This window comes from Lissotriton vulgaris, chromosome 9 (genome assembly GCF_964263255.1).
Source record: "Lissotriton vulgaris chromosome 9, aLisVul1.2, whole genome shotgun sequence".
Lineage (NCBI taxonomy): Eukaryota > Metazoa > Chordata > Amphibia > Caudata > Salamandridae > Lissotriton > Lissotriton vulgaris.
Window position 1 is genome coordinate 78,675,877 of NC_141697.1, and position 15,943 is coordinate 78,691,819.

General features: G+C 44.5%; 1 protein-coding gene across 3 annotated transcripts in view; it reads left to right on the plus strand.

The window, feature by feature from the left end:
• The first annotated feature begins 8,050 nt into the window (after positions 1–8,050).
• PAPLN (papilin, proteoglycan like sulfated glycoprotein) overlaps positions 8,051–15,943 on the plus strand; it is a 593,424-nt gene continuing 585,531 nt past the window's right edge. Inside the window, exon 1 of one of the 3 annotated variants that reach the window (XM_086937090.1) lies at positions 8,051–8,443. The gene's annotated coding sequence lies outside the window, so the exon portion shown is untranslated. The remainder of the gene's footprint in view (positions 8,444–15,943) is intronic. The other 2 variants (XM_086937088.1, XM_086937089.1) reach the window with 2 other exon arrangements.

Here is a 15,943-nt window from a genome sequence, read left to right on the forward strand (position 1 = left end):
TACTAGGTAACCATTGCTGAGCGCCAGTTTAAGAAATACAGGGGCATATGTAAGAAGCCGTTTGAGATTCGCAAACACCGGAATTCGCAGAATTCTGGCGTTTGTGAATCGCAAACGGTGTTTTGGTATGTATGGGCCACATAGCAAAATAAGGAATCGCAAAAATTGTGATTCCTTATTTTGCTCAAGCATTTAAGGAATCGGAATTTTGCGATTCCTTAAATGCTATGTAGGGGTGCCTTGCAAATTGCGATTTTGGCTTAAGGAATCGCAAAATACCGCCTACTCCAAATAGATGGTATTTTGCGATTTCCTGTTAAAATGCTATTTTTTTAAAATTCTAAGTGCCATGTGGCGCACAGACATGCCCTTAGGGCATGTATGTGCGCCACATGTACTTACATGCACATTCCAGGGGTGCAACAGGTGTCATTTGGACACCCTGGCACCCTTGGAATTGCGATTCTCAAATTGCGATTTTCTCATAGAAAATCGCAATTTGAGAATGTATCCCCATTAATTCCTGTGGGCCTCTTGGCCCATAGGAATAAATGTGACACTCATTCCTTAATTGCGATTCGCAATTTACGAATCGCAATTAATGAATTTTATAGATTTGTAAAAAAATTGCGATTTATTACATACATTCCATTTTGCAATTCTCAAATAGCGATTCCTTAAAAATCGCTATTTGAGAATCGCAAAAATATAAATTACATACATATGCCCCACAGTGCTGTACACAAATCACATGCAGATTTAGGAGGTCTTAAGAAGACCTCCTAAACCTAAATATGAAAGTCTTTGGGATGTCAAACTAATCCTCAGTCTTTTCAATAACTGGCCTGTTAATACTCTCCTCGACAAAAAATAAAACCTTTCCATTAAGCTGGTGGCTACTCTACTATGCCTAATCTCATGCAGAAGGGTCTCCGATGTCAAAGCCCTGGAGATTATGAATAGATCTTTTAACAGATTTGAGATTTATAGAAGAACAAAGACTATGTCTTATTCAATCTCTTACCCATGTTTTGATTTATGTACAAAACTTTGCATTGTTGACTGCATGAGAGCGTATGATCGCAGAATGTTTGCTCTTCGCCCTCAGGATGTTAACCAATTACTTATATCCTTTGTTAAACCCCACAAAGGCATAACCTCGACCTCTATTGCTAGATGGGTTAAGACTGTTATGAGTTTAGCAGGTACTGACTAAAAGAAATTTCAAGCTCACTCCCTTAGAGGGGTGCTATGGCCAGTAAATCTCTCTGGTCTGGAGGTAAGTTGGACGACATTCTCAAAGCGGCTGACTGGTCAAATGCTAGCACCTTTGCACGTCATTATTGCAAGCCTATTGAACATATGTCTGATGTTGTTTTACAAAGCTACTAACATGCATAATGCAGCCTCCTTTCTCATATTGGCGTGACTGGAGAGTCTGGATTTCATTGAGGACGCGGAGGCTGGCATTATCCCTCCCATCCCACCCCTTGGTGGTCTTACAATGATTTTATGCTGTTTTTGGTACAGTTTATTACTGTACTTTTTATTAACAGTACTTGCTTCACCTCATGTCCTTTTAGCTTGATAAGCTTGACACTATTTTTACATTCAAGAGATATTTACTTCTTTCTCTTTTCAGATAACCTCCTTAACTGTGTGTCGTCTGGCCTTTGGTTTTACCTCCATTCTTCCTTCTTCTTCTTCCTGCTCATCAGAAGATCGTTATGAGCGGAATACCTTCCGGGGAAATCGAACATCTCTACAGACTGGAACTCAAGATTCCTGTTAGATCACAGCAATTGGAAGCTGCATGTTTCCGTGTTCAGTACCCTAAACAAGATCTGGGGGCCTCTAGAGATAGACTTATTTACAAGCAGACTAACCTTTCAACTGGAGAACAACTTCAGCTGGATGCCCGACCCTGGTGCTCTAGCAGTCAACGCCTTACTACAATCTTGGAAAGGAGCCAAGATGTACGCATTCCCTCCCTTTACCATGATTCAGAGAGTTCTTTAGATAGTGAGACAGGATCAGTACTTCCTTGTCCTAATAACTCCCTTTTGGCCATTCCAAGCATGGTTCCCCTGGGGTAGGGGCCGATGCCCCATCAGAATCTGATTCGGACATAATAGGATAGAGAAAATGTAATGAAGGGGTTAGAAACGGGTAAGTAACCAAAAGCTTCCTGAAAATATCACAATAGCTAGAAAGTACACAAATTTGGGCAAACAGTAAATGCCAGAGTAAATATCTTTTAAAAATTCAATAACAGATAAGCAGTAAATAACCTTTAAATAAAGGGTTAATAATAATAAGAGCGCTAGGTCTCTTAATAGTGAGTTAAATGACAGAAAAATAGCTTAAAATAATAGTTAATGGAATAAACGGCCAAAAACGCAGAGAAAAGCAGCTGATCGTGTTGGCAAAACTGCTCGAGCACAAGCATGATCATCTGTTGCCATAGAGACGCCCATTGTGAGTTAAGGTATTGAGGAAAGGCTCTAATAACACCTGCGGAAGAGAGCCCGAAGGGAAGAGCCTAGAACTGATACAAGTTATCTTTCCAAAGGCATTGAAGAAAAGGTTGATGAACCTCGGCCATGAGGATAGTAAAGTAGGCATCTTTGAGGTCCAGTTTGACTAACCAATCTTTCTCTAAGAGAAGATCCCTGAGAAGATGGATGCCCTCCATCTTGAAGTGTCTGTAAGTCAAGAACTTGTTTAGGTCTCGCAAGTTGATGACAGGTCTCCAACCTTTTCCCTTTTTCTCTACCAAAAAAAGGTTGCTTATAAAACCCAACTGATCGATAGGGACTTCTAAGATTGCACCTTTTTGGATCATGGAGGAGATCTCCTCCTCTACAATTTTTTCTTGCTCCAAAGACATGTGAATCTTCCTGGGAAAGGAAGTCTGTATGGGAGGATGAGTGAAGTATATCATAAATCCTTTTACAGTATTTAAAACCCAAGAGTCCTGAGTAATCAATTTCCAATTCGTTAAAAAATGTCTGAGTCTTCCACCCACTTTTAGTGGAAAAGAAGGAGAAGGAAGAAAAACACTCACCTGAGGGTGTGTTAGAATTGCTCGGTCCGCGGGATCTATAACCTCTGCCTCTGCCTTGGCCTCTACCCCTTTGTGGGTAGACCTGTGGGGTATTGAACTGCTGTTGATATCCCCTGCTGAAGCCACGACCTCTTGAGAAGGGCCTTTGGTTGTAACGGCCGGAAGATTGGCCTCGTCTTCCGGCCCGTCCAAAAAGGTTGTCGTTATTAAAAACCTTGTGCATGTTCTGTTGCGCCTTATCAAGAGAGGTAAAGGTGGAAACATATTTTCCAAGAGATTTAATTAGGTCCTCTCCGAATAGAAGGCCCTTAGGATTTTTGGAGGGTTCTTTATCGACCAGATCTCCTAATTTTGGATTTATCCTAGTAAGGACAACCCTACGTCTCTCAGAATTAATGGAAGCGTTAGCATTCCTCAGGAGGATAATGGCTCTCTGGCTCCAACCTCTGATCATTTGGGTATCCAATGGAGTACCGTTGATGTGGGACTCCTCTGCCGAGTCCAGGATTCTGGCTAGAGGCCCCAGAGCATCCAGGAGACGGTCCTGGCATCCTTTAAAGGGTTTTTCTACTCCTTTCCTTGGGTCCCGCCCAAGTTTGAATAAAAACTTTATAAGTTCTGGGTCTAAATTAGGTGTATAAAAAACTTTGTCCTTCAAGGAAGGCCTTGAGCACTCAGCTCTGAGAACGTTTCGAGTCCCTCTGTCAAGGAGGTTTCTGAGCCACTTTTTGATAAATTTTGAGACATGAACTTGAGGTACCCAGTCTGAACTCCTGGGATGTTTAAGATTTTGTGGCGAAAGCACCCCCTAATTCTGAACGAGAGTTTATCCCTTCTTGCCTGGAAAGTGTCAGGAGATCTAATGAAATCTCAGGACTTTCGGAGTCGGCTTCAACCCTCCTCAGAGAATCTTGGGCACCTGGCACACACTACAGATACAATGGTATTTGGAGAATATGGGTACCTTGGTGCCTGGAAAGGGACCTGGATTCCTTGGAGGCCCCTATTGTTGACATAGTCAACTTCCTGGTTGAGCAGTTTGATAGAGGGCTGAGTTATAGATCTATTAATTGTTATAGATCTGCTATATCTGCTGGTCATATTCTCATCAATGGGAAAACTATTGGTAAAAATGTTATTATCTGTAGAGTTATGAAAATTATCCATTTAAGGAGACCCCCTAAAGCCAGGTATGAGACCCTTTGTGACGTCAATTTGGTTCTTGATCTCTTCAACAATTGGCCTCCTAACTCACTTCTGAACAGAAAAAATCTTTCTATTAAATTAGCCACTTTTTTGTGTCTAATTTCTTGCAGAAGAGCTTCTGACGTCAAAGCTCTAGAAATTTCAAGACGTTCTTACAATGTCTTTGGCGTTAAATTTGATATTTTTAGGAGGACTAAGACTATGTCTGACTCTATCTTTTATCCTCGTTTTGACCTTTGCCCTAAACTCTGCGTTGTGGAGTGCATGAAAGAATATGATTGATGGATGATTCTTCTCCGTCCTCAAGGTGTCACTCAATTGCTTATTTCTTTTGTTAAACCCCATAAAGGGATTTTCTATGCTTCTATCGCTAGGTGGATCAAATCTGCTATGAGTCTCGCTGGTGCTGACTTAAACAAATTTCAAGCTCATTCTTTTAAGAGGTGCTATGGCCAGTAAGTCTCTCTGGTCTGGAGGTAAGTTAGATGACATCCTTAAGGCTGCTGATTGGTCTAATGCAAGTACCTTTGCTCGTCGTTATTGTAAACCTATTGAGCACATGTCTAATGTTGTTTTGGAAAGCTACCAACATGCATAATGTAGCCTCCGGTCTTGTTATGAAATTGCGATTCTCATATTAACATGTCTAGAGAATCTGGATTTCATTATCCCTCCCTCAAAACCTCTGGTGGTGGTGGTGGTGTTTTATTAATATTGTTATTTATAATAATTTACAGTATTGCATTTATTTGCTACTGCATTATTGTTTATTACATTTGATTATAATGCATTCAATTGTTGCATTGTAGAAAATTATTTGCCTTTCTGCAATTTATTTTTTCGGAACTTATTTTTATTTTCTCTTTTCAGAAAATCCTTGATTTCTGCTTCTCATCATTATCATCGTTGGATTTCCTTTCTTCATCCATTTACTCATCGTTGTCACTCTTCATTTTTCTTCATTCGTTCTACATTTGAAGTTTAACCTGGATTTGAGGCGTTTTTGAAATTCTTCCTTTCTTGGACTGTTCATTTCAAAGAGGCAGATTATTGCTGTCTCATGGGCTTTATGTGTTGCCATTGTTCTGTTTTAGAGCTTACTCTATTGTGATGTATGCGGCTGCTTGGGTCTGCAATAAAAGACTTTGCATAATTTCAGCCTCCATGTCTTTAATGAAATCCAGATTCTCTAGACATGTTAATATGAGAATCGCAATTTCCTGTTAAAATGCATTTTTTTTTTAATTCAAAGTGCCATGTGGCGCACATACATGCCCTTAGGGCATGTATGTGCTCCACATGTACTTATAGGCACATTCCAGGGGTGCAACAGGTGTCATTTGGACACCCTGGCACCCTTGGAATTGCGATTCTCAAATTGCGATTTTCTCATAGAAAATCGCAATTTGAGAATGTATCCCCATTCATTCCAAAGGGTCTCTTCGCCCATAGGAATGAATGGGACACTCATTCCTTAATTGCGATTCGCAATTTGCGAATCGCAATTAAGGAATTTTATAGATTTGTAAAAAAAATGTGATTTATTACATACATTCCATTTTGCAATTCCCAAATAGCGATTTCTTAAAAATCGCTATTTGAGAATCGCAAAATATAAATTACCTACATATGCCCTGCGGTGCTGTACACAAATCACATGCATGTTTTATCCTAATAATACATGAAGCCTAACAATCCTGCATTCTCTTTTGCATATGGACACTTATAAATGCAATAGAGTGTGTCAAAAATGTCAAAAAATTACTTTATTTGGTATTTCACAACCATAAAGTATACATATCCAAAAATAATTTAAAATAACAAACACTTAAATAAATGCAATAAATTATCTCTCCCGGACGGTCATGGAATGGAGTGTTCGTGCCTGGGGTGTCACTGGTGGGACATACAAAGAAAATGAAGGTATTCTTGGAAACCAACCAGTGGAAAAACCTCTGAGGCTGATTCACTAAACCATTTATTAGTACCAGAGGTTGTCCTACAGAAACACTCTTTTGGGTACTTTTACATGCCTTTGTGAATCAGCCCCGAAGTTCCAACCCACTATTGGCAAAAGTGCAAAGAGGCCTCAGTCCTTGCTATCTAAATAATTTATATGGATAGTCCTTGAATATTATCATTTTATCCAATTTTAGAATTTTAGAATTCACAAAAGCATGTAAGAGTATGTAAAAGAGTGCTGCATGAATACTACTATATGTAGTCGAAAGTGCATTTGTGAGCAGGCCCCCCATCTTATCCGCAAGGAGGTACCTGAAACAGCGTGGAGGGCTAACAGCTTGTCTGTGCAAGTCCCCAGATGACAACAGATCTAGGCGGGAAGCTCTGAGGGACCCCACTGACCACTCTTGACGTCTCTCTGGCATCAAATTCTCTATAAAGCCACAAATCGGCACCCACAGGGTTTTACACCCCCTTGTGTGTGTGTAATTACGACTCCGGTTTTGCAGTTCACCAAACAAACAGAAGTACGACTTTCTGGTCGTTTTTCAGGAAAACTTTTGTGAATTCTTTGGTGTGCCAGTGCTTTGGTGTGCCTGCTGGCGTATGTGCACCAGGCACCATTTTTTTCTCCATGGCAGAAATATTTGAGGGCATATCATCAAGGCTCTGCGATAATATTATCACTGCTTTAGCGTCCGTTTTCGGGCGAAAAGCGGCGATAATTTTATCGCACTATCAGCAAGGACCTATGCCTCTGCACCGGTTTCCCTAACGCCCATCTTTGCAACGCCACTGATATGCAAAGTGGCCGTATCCTGCTAAACTAACGTGGGAAATGTCGCTAACAGACATATCTCCAATTATCAAGCTAATCGCTAACCTGTGTAGCGACGAGAAACGTAGCGCTAACTGCGCTTATCGCAGGTATGTTTACTCCTGCTTGTAGACTGACTAAGCCATTATGGTCTATGGGCGGTGGATCATAATGATGAGTCCCCCCTGTCCTATCTTCAACGTATCGCCTATTGCGGTGCGATTATCGCTGGATTTCCAGCAATAATCGCACATTGTGCAGCTATCGCTGGATTTATTATTGCATTGGAGATAAGCGTTGCTGAGAGCACGCTATCTCTGCAATAAAATCCAGCGATAATTATCCTCACGCTAAACGCGCTTAGCGATAATTATCGCCGGCTGTTGCTGATATGCCCCTTGGTACTTTAAAGAAACTCCTTCCACGACACCCCTATTTGGGGGGTCCCCTTCTGAACCAGCAGAGACTTCAAATCCTGCCTAAAACATCTGAGACTTACTCCCAAGTAGGAAGGGTGGGAGAGGAGTGAGAGATGCCAGGAACCCCCCACGAAGGCCCACTCCACACCACTTAAGTGGCAGGCACTCAGTTGTAGTTTTGCACCATTGTGCGTTAGTACGAGTTTAAACGTATTTAAAAGTGAAAAGTATATTTCTGTGAATACCTCGCACTTGTAAATCCAGTCATTGGTGCGCTTCACCCAGATTTACTCGAGCCATTGGCTTTGTGAAAGTGGCAGTGCGTGTACCTTGGCAAGGCCTCCTGGTCTGCCATTGCCAGGCAGGAGTGTGCCTGTCCCCTGATGTTAGTTGCGTAGCCAGGGTGTTCATGGGCACTGGCTCAGGGTAGGAAATGGGTCCCCTGGCTGTTTTTTGAACTGTGAAAAAATAACAATAGTCAGGGTTCAGTGGGCCCCTCAGGCCTCCGGTGTCACTGAACCTGCTGCACCAGTGGAAGCTACGCCCCTGCCCCAGCGCGCTCGCTGGCCTTTCGGTGTCTGTCCCAGGCTGACAGACAGGCCGCTGCGTTCCTCTTTTTCACAGTTCCCATGTCCCCTGGGGGCTGCCAGAACCCAAGCCGAGAAGCCACACCCAGCAGTGACTTATTGCGCGCTTTAAAAAAGTGTGTGAAGAGAAAAAAAGAGCGCGGGTGGAGGAATCCGAGCCGAGTCCAGCTGCGCGGCGGCTGGGGTTTGAGGAGAAGTGCTCGGTGCCTCTCTGCTCTCGGGGCCCGCAGTGCCAACTCTGCCAGCGGGAGGGAGCCTCACGCATCCTGCGTGACAGCACTAGGACCTGAGGGGGCGCAGCGGAGACCGGAGGGCACCGGGGGTCTGCACCCCGGAGGCGGCGGGTCCACCCCACACCTGGTTACCACGCATCCACACGCCTGAGGTAAGACGCATCCGTGAAACGAGGGCGGAAGCCACCTCCTCCCCTGATTCACCCCCTCCCTCCCACCACTGCCGCCTTTCTGCTCCCCTACCTGGGGATAGCTTCTTCATCCGCACTGGAGGGCAGTGCCAGGTGTGTGCAGCCTGCAGTGTGATATATACAAGCACCTCATTTAACAATAACTCGCTTCTTCAAATAATGGTACTTGTGTCCTCAGTCCTCCATAAGGATGGAGGACGGAGGCAGCCCTGCTGGGATTCAAACGTGTGAACTGCCTTTGCTCACTAATTTCAGCAACGCGCGCATTAACCCAACGAGTTGGACTGAGTCTAACACCATTAGATAGTGAGGGAATGCAGTTTCTAAGCTGAACAGAATGTCCCCGTGTTTATAGCGCTCGTCTTTGGAGTTACCTGTTTCTAAACGCTCCTGGGGCCTTATTTATGAAGGTGTTGCGCGACTTTTAAGTGACTTTTAAAATGGGAAAAAGACACGCACCGGTGGCGCAAGGCCTTCATAAATAAGGCCCTAGTTTTCAGCAACTGCGCCACAATAAGATCGACATTTTCCTTGGATCACACATTTTGGTCTACAGCGGAGCCAGGATTGGAACCTACGTCCCCTTGTTCTTTAATGGTATCTCGCACTTAGACGTCGCCATTCTTGTAGAAGTGGAACAAAAACACCTCAATTTACAGATCCGCGTGTTTCTACCCTCAGTTTTGCTTTCGTGCGTAGAACTTTGTCCGAGTTTGTGAACTGCGATTGATGTTAAACTGGCGCTTTTAAGAACATCCCCGCGGTCCCTGGGGAAGCTGGGATTGGAAGTTATGTCAACATTTTAACAATTAGGATTAGGGGAAGGACTGGCAGCAATTACTCCCCAGAGCAGGAAGTGTTTGTGTACAGTTGGCAGTAAATATCGAGTTACAAGCCGCGCGAGGTTCACTGCCTCGCGGGCGGAGACGGCGGGTTCTGTGCCTCGACCCAGGCAGCTTCTGTCTTTCTTTCTGAACGTACTGTAGACATGCTTAGAAGTGCTGGTACCTTCCACTGAGAGCGCCATAGAGCTGCTGTGAAGTGCTGGGACTGTCCTACCAAAAGTGCTGCAGAGAAGTGCTGACACTGTCCCTCTGCAGAGCTGCAGAGAAGCGTCAATTGAAAGCTCCGTAGAGCTGCTGAAAAGTGCTGGCACTTTCCATTGAGAGTGCCATAGAGCTGCTGTGAAGTGCTGGGACTGTCCTAACAATAGTGCTGCAGAGCTGCAGAGAAGTGCTGACACTGTCTCAATGAAGGTGCAGTAGAGCTGCAGAGAAGTGTCCATTGAAAGCTCCGTAGAGCTGCTGAAAAGTGCTGCTACTTTCCATTGAGAGTGCCATAGAGCTGCTGTGAAGTGCTGACACTGTCTCAATGAAGGTGCAGTAGAGCTGCAGAGAAGTGTCAATTGAAAGCTCCATAGAGCTGCTGAGAAGTGTTGGCCATGCCCCCAATAAAAGTGCAGTAGAGCAGAACAGTGCATTATTCCCCATTGAAATCTCTGTGCAGTTGATGAGAAGTGCCAGGACTTTCTCATTTAAAGTGGTATAGACTGGTAAGAAGAACTGGGCTTTCCTAATGAAAGTGCTGGAGTGCTGCGAAGAAGTGCTGATACTGTTCCACTGATACTGCTCTAGAGCAGATCAGAAGTTTTGGTATTGTCCGATTGATGCACTGTAGAGCTGCAGAGAAGTGCTAGGACATACACATTTAAAGTGGTGTTGAGGTGCTGAGAAGTGCAGGTACTGTCCTTTTGAAAGTGCTCTACAGTTTATGACAAGTGCTGGTACTACTCTCTTCAAAAGTGTTTTAGAGCATATGACAAGAACTGGTATTGCATCATTGAAAATGATGTGCAGCTGGTGAGAAGTGCTGGTAATGTCCCATTGAAAGTGCTGTACAGATGATCAGATGGTTTGGTAGTGTCCCATTGAGTGAGCTGTAAATCTGCAGAGAAGTGCTGATACTGTCCAATTGAAAGTGGTATTGAGGTAAAGAGAAGTGCTGGCACTGCCACACTAAAAGTGTTGTAGAACTATCTACAAGTGCTGTGACTGTCCCTTTGAAAGTGTTGGGAAGCTGGTGACAAGCGCTGGCACTGTCCCTTTGAAAGTGTTGGGGAGCTGGTGACAAGTACTGGTACTGTTGCATTGAAAGTGTTGGGGAGCTGTTGACAAGTGCTGGCACTGTCCCTTTGAAAGTGTTGGGGAGCTGGTGACAATTACTGGTACTGTCACATTGAAAGTGTTGGGGAGCTGTTGACAAGTACTGGTACTGTCGCATTGAAAGTGTTGGGGAGCTGTTGACAAGTGCTGGCACTGTCCCTTTGAAAGTGTTGGGGAGCTGTTGACAAGTGCTGGCACTGTCACATTGAAAGTGTTGGGGAGCTGTTGACAAGTACTGGTACTGTCGCTTTGAAAGTGTTGGGGAGCTGGTGACAAGTGCTGGCACTGTCCCTTTGAAAGTGTTGGGGAGCTGGTGACAAGTGCTGGCACTGCCCCTTTGAAAGTGTTGGGGAGCTGGTGACAAGTACTGGTACTGTCGCTTTGAAAGTGTTGGGGAGCTGGTGACAAGTGCTGGTACTGTTGCTTTGAAAGTGCTGTTGAGCTGGCGAGAAGTGCTGACACCTTGTTATTAAGTGTATTGCAGACCAACATAGAAGTACATCTACTGTCTTAGTAAATGTGTAGCAGTGCCCTATCAAATGTCTTGCATGTCTTTATAAAACTGGTGGAAATTGTTGCATTAAATGTCACAGACATGCAGAGAAATATTGGAACTGTTGTATGAAATGTACTGTACTATATGTAGACTTGCTAAGGAGTGCAGGGACGGTCCCAGTAAATATTTTGCAGAAATGCTGAGAAGTGCAGGTACTATCGTACTATCTTAGTAAATACATTCCAGAGCTGCTGAGAAGTGCAGGTACTATCCTAGTAAATAAATTACCGAGCTGCTGAGCAGTGCAGGTACTGTTTTAGTATATATATATATATATATATATATATATATATATATATATATATATATATATATATATATATATATATATATATATATATATATATATATATATATATATATATATTCAAAGTGCTTGAAACGCGTTGGGCTGCTGATCAATTTGGTGGGAGACTGAAACTCTGTAAGCTGAAGTCTGCAATTAAAGGTGTTTAAACTCCCTGGCTAGTGGCGTCTTCACAAGGGCAACTTGTTTGAATGGATATATATATATATATATTCCACACACTCCAGGTATGAATTTCTTTTTGGAAAAAACCAGAGTCGGAGCCCAAATTCAGAACGGTGTTGTCAGAGTTTAATTGACAAGAAACACCCAACGCGTTTCGAGATCAACGCGTTTCGAGATCTCGAAACGCGTTGGGTGTTTCTTGTCAATTAAACTCTGACAACACTGTTCTGAATTTGGGCTCCGTCTCTGGTTTTTTCCAAAAAGAAATTCATACCTGGAGTGTGTGGAATAATAGGGGGCTGGCGAACCCCGTCGTGAGCCCGCAGTGGAAGTGGCTCGAGCACGCCAATCCTTTGTGTGTTCAATATATATATATATATATATATATATATATATATATATATATATATATATATATATCACCGAGCTGCTGAGCAGTGCAGCTACTGCCTTGGTAAATATATCACTGAGCAGCTGAGCAGTGCAGGTACTGCCTTGGTAAATATATCACCCTGCTGAGAAGCGCAGGTACTGCCTTGGTAAATATATCACCCTGCTGAGAAGCGCAGGTACTGCCTTGGTAAATATATCACCGAGCTGCTGAGAAGCGCAGGTACTGCCTTGGTAAATATATCACCGAGCTGCTGAGAAGCGCAGATACTGCCTTGGTAAATATATCACCGAGCTGCTGAGAAGCGCAGGTACTGCCTTGGTAAATATATCACCGAGCTGCTGAGAAGCGCAGGTACTGCCTTGGTAAATATATCACCGAGCTGCTGAGCAGTGCAGGTACTGCCTTGGTAAATATATCACCCTGCTGAGAAGCGCAGGTACTGCCTTGGTAAATATATCACCGAGCTGCTGAGCAGTGCAGCTACTGCCTTGGTAAATATATCACCGAGCTGCTGAGCAGTGCAGGTACTGCCTTGGTAAATATATCAGCCTGCTGAGAAGCGCAGGTACTGCCTTGGTAAATATATCACCGAGCTGCTGAGCAGTGCAGCTACTGCCCTAGTAAATATATCATCGAGCTGCTGAGCAGTGCAGGTACTGCCTTGGTAAATATATCACCCTGCTGAGAAGCGCAGGTACTGCCTTTATCACCCTGCTGAGAAGCGCAGGTACTGCCTTGGTAAATATATCATCGAGCTGCTGAGCAGTGCAGGTACTGCCTTGGTAAATATATCACCCTGCTGAGAAGCGCAGGTACTGCCTTTATCACCCTGCTGAGAAGCGCAGGTACTGCCTCGGTAAATATATCACCGAGCTGCTGAGAAGCGCAGGTACTGCCTCGGTAAATATATCACCGAGCTGCTGAGCAGTGCAGGCACTGCCTTGGTAAATATATCACTGAGCAGCTGAGCAGTGCAGGTAATGCCTTGGTAAATATATCACCCTGCTGAGAAGCGCAGGTACTGCCTTGGTAAATATATCACCCTGCTGAGAAGCGCAGGTACTGCCTTGGTAAATATATCACCGAGCTGCTGAGAAGCGCAGGTACTGCCTTGGTAAATATATCACCGAGCTGCTGAGAAGCGCAGGTACTGCCTTGGTAAATATATCACCGAGCTGCTGAGAAGCGCAGGTACTGCCTTGGTAAATATATCACCGAGCTGCTGAGAAGCGCAGGTACTGCCTTGGTAAATATATCACCGAGCTGCTGAGCAGTGCAGGTACTGCCTTGGTAAATATATCACCCTGCTGAGAAGCGCAGGTACTGCCTTGGTAAATATATCACCGAGCTGCTGAGCAGTGCAGCTACTGCCTTGGTAAATATATCACCGAGCTGCTGAGCAGTGCAGGTACTGCCTTGGTAAATATATCAGCCTGCTGAGAAGCGCAGGTACTGCCTTGGTAAATATATCACCGAGCTGCTGAGCAGTGCAGCTACTGCCCTAGTAAATATATCATCGAGCTGCTGAGCAGTGCAGGTACTGCCTTGGTAAATATATCACCCTGCTGAGAAGCGCAGGTACTGCCTTTATCACCCTGCTGAGAAGCGCAGGTACTGCCTTGGTAAATATATCATCGAGCTGCTGAGCAGTGCAGGTACTGCCTTGGTAAATATATCACCCTGCTGAGAAGCGCAGGTACTGCCTCGGTAAATATATCACCGAGCTGCTGAGAAGCGCAGGTACTGCCTCGGTAAATATATCACCGAGCTGCTGAGCAGTGCAGGTACTGCCTTGATAAATATATCACCGAGCTGCTGAGAAGCGCAGGTACTGCCTTGGTAAATATATCACCGAGCTGCTGAGAAGCGCAGGTACTGCCTTGGTAAATATATCACCGAGCTGCTGAGAAGAGCAGGTACTGCCTCGGTAAATATATCACCGAGCTGCTGAGAAGCGCAGGTACTGCCTTGGTAAATATATCACCGAGCTGCTGAGAAGCGCAGGTACTGCCTCGGTAAATATATCACCGAGCTGCTGAGCAGTGCAGGTACTGCCTTGGTAAATATATCACCCTGCTGAGAAGCGCAGGTACTGCCTTGGTAAATATATCACCCTGATGAGAAGCGCAGGTACTGCCTTGGTAAATATATCACCCTGCTGAGAAGCGCAGGTACTGCCTTGGTAAATATATTCACCGAGCTGCTGAGAAGTGCTAGACTGTCCTAGCAAACATATTGCAGAGCTACCGAGAAGTGCTATTATTGCCCTAGCAAATATGCTGCAGAGCTGTGGAAAAGTGCTCGTTGCCCTGGTAAATGTAGTGCAGACCTGCTCAGAAATCCTGGAGTTGCCCTGGCTGGTAAATGTAGTGCAGACCTGCCGAGAAGAGCTGGGGCTGCCCTGGTAAATGTATTGCAGAGTTGCTCAGAAGTGCTGGGACTTCCCTAGTAAATGTATTGACAAGCTGCTGCGAACTGCAGATACTGTCCTAGCAATATATAGCAGAGTCGCTCATAAGTGCTGGGACTGCCCTAGTAAACTTGCTGCAGAGCTGCTGAGAAAAGGCAGGTACTGTCCATAGGTGAGGGGAGGTAATGGTGCCGCCCCAGTAAACTCATTGCAGAGCTGCTGAGAAATGCTGGCGCTGTCCTATTAAAAGTACTAGGATCCTCCTAGCAAGGACTGGCACTGTCCCTGTAGAAGTACTTCAGTCCTACAAACAAGAACTGACTCTGTTCTTTGAAATGTAACAAAGCCTTATTGAGAACGAGTTGCATGAACCTTGAACTTGTAATTGTAACTGTAACATTTATATAGGCACCTACTACTCTTGACTAGGCGTCAAAGCACTTTTCGGCGAGTAGCACGCTACTCCGGAACCCAAAAAGGATTAGTGGTGAATTAGTATTGGGAAATATCAAATTAATTTGAGCAGTGGGCATGTGAGTCTGTTAGCTGGATTGGAAATGTTTGTCGTCAGGATGCTTGTTTCCGGTTCAGGGAAGGCATGGCGTGGCAGTTCGGGATGGACTGTTCCCATGAGGCACAGGGTCAAGACCAGTGGTCGAAGTGGGGGAAAAAAAGTAGGGGAACTGTGGGTGGAGAATCAGGGGGCGGGATCAACCGAAGATTGAATCAGTGGGCGGAGTCAGGGGTGTGGCTAGAAATAGCAAAACATACCAATTTTTAGTACGTTTAGCATTTCACTGACCAGTTACAGCTTATAACGTTATTTTATTAAAAGAATGGATATGTTTATTTGAGGTTTAATTCAGGAAAAAGCAAACACTCATAGGGAATACAGGTTTATGTAAAGCGTGTGAAATATAAGCAGGAACAACATGTTACCTTAATGCTTTTACTCTCATTGTTCAGAAATCCATGATTATTTTTTGTCTCAAACATTGAGGTCATGAATGCAGGGCTCCTCCTGTACACATGTGTTAAGCAGGGCTCAGAAGAGAAAGGGACTCTTCAGGAGAATCTAGACTCACGGAAACCCACAAAGGCTCCTTCATATTCATGTCAGCCAACTAGCTGCTCAATCATAATATAGCAAAAAGAACACCTGGTGGACAGAATGCAGAGCAATATCATACATTCACCGCAGTGCAGAGAGCTGGGCCCAAATCCATTGTTTATTTGCTCACATGTGATTCCAGTTTGGACCCAGCCATATGCAAATCAGTCTTGATCCTGTGCCCAATGAGAACAGTGTAGCCCGAACTGCCAGGCCAGGTCCTACCTGGACTGGAAACAAGCATCCTAGGACCGGTTTCGGGCTTTCAGCCCTCATCAGCCAGGATAGCTTGATTCCATTGGCATGGAGAGCACAGGACTCATGTCTGAGCATACCTGTCCAACTCAGGGTGACAA